Here is a 1673-nt window from a genome sequence, read left to right as displayed (position 1 = left end):
AATCTTCGGTTAAGATTTGTAGTTGAGGTGAATTTAATTTAGCCTTCGGTTTCAGTAAGATTGTCTTTCGATTCCAGAGAATTAGAATAAAGAGCATAATGGATTGAGTTAAGTAGAATGATTTCAGATTGCTTATGTTTTCTAAGAATGAGATGAGTTCTTAATTAGTATTGTTTCTTTTCCATCATTCTGTACTTAACGATCAAAGGAAAATCACATACTCTAAATTTAATCTTGAACCAAAGATGTAGTACAACTCATGCTTACGAGTCCTGGTTGACAATTAATATTAAGAGATTTAATCACTAATTAAAACTCCCAACATTTTAGCGCCATTGTCTGGGAGTTGTATTTTGGTTAAGGTAAGATTATTATTACAGAGTTTCAAGGTATTGCAGGCAGTCAGAGGGAGGAGAAAGTACGGTAACACGTGAGTGAAGAGCCATGCATACACTATAGTGGGGTTACTCTAAAGTCTAATCATATTTTCTTATCTTTGAGCTTTTATTTCCTTTTCTTTATGCGTAGAAGTAGAAGTAGACCTGGGGATAGTCAAGGAAGATTTATTGCTAGTTCAAAATTTCCTACAATTTTTGGTCCAAAAAACACACCAATCACTAATCCTATTAATCGGTATGTAGGAATAAAGCAAGAAGAAGGAGGTGTTGACAACAAAGTGGCTTTGGAGAGGGAGATCCTGAATCAAGACGAGGAAACAGTTGAACATATTATTTTTGGAAGTATAGAAGAAATTGTATTAGAATATCTAGAATCAACTAATATCAAGGACCATCCTTCAGTACCTCTTGTTGACCAAGTAATCATAAACAAACCTCTTCAAGAACCTGTAGTAGACATGGCCAACTAGGGAGGAGAGAACAGAAACAATAAGGAACATATGGGAGAAGGAGAAGGTCAATGTCGTAACATATTAGGATGGAACAATGAGGAACGTCAGGGGGAAGGAGAGGGCCCACATCAAAACCTATTTGGAGGAAACCATGAAGGACTGAAGGAAGGACTAGAAGAAGAAGATGAAGAAGAAACCACTTTTGGGTTTCCTATTCTAAATGTAACAAGGAATATCACTATGGAAAACATACCAATGGCATCTCTTCCACTCTTCTACGATAAGTCCTCCGAAGACCCAAATGCCTTCTTATTTGAATTTGACATTATATGTAGGAGTTATAATTATTATGAGGATGCACATAAGCTCAATATATTCCCAACCACCTTGAAAAATGCAACCCTTAGATGGTTTATGAGCCTAGGTGAACATACCATCTACTTCTAGGATGATATGAAGTCCGTCTTGCTCAACAAATACCAAGACTTCTACAAAAGCAGGGATGTGAACGATATTATTAGGATGCAACAATTAGAAGACGAGAACCTAGAAGAATATCTTGAACGTTTCTTTTATAACTTCCATAAATCCCTAGAGGAACATCTAGATGAGAAGACTGTTAGAAGTATCTTTTTAAAGGGGTTGAGGGATGAATGTATCAAGATCCTAAATCTTTTAAGTGGTGGGGATATTTATAAAAATCCTTTTGCTGAAGTGGTTGAACTATGTTGCACTTACTCACAAAGTTAGGCTAAAGTAGGCAAAAAGCTTTGTGACAGTTCCATAGATTATGTGTCAAGAAATCATAAATCTGTACCAAATG

The sequence above is a fragment of the Pinus tabuliformis genome, chromosome 4_2 (assembly GCF_031772625.1).
Source record: "Pinus tabuliformis cultivar Carrire ecotype Pingquan chromosome 4_2, CPIR1, whole genome shotgun sequence".
NCBI classification, from domain to species: domain Eukaryota; kingdom Viridiplantae; phylum Streptophyta; class Pinopsida; order Pinales; family Pinaceae; genus Pinus; species Pinus tabuliformis.
Note: the sequence above shows the minus strand (reverse complement) of the source record.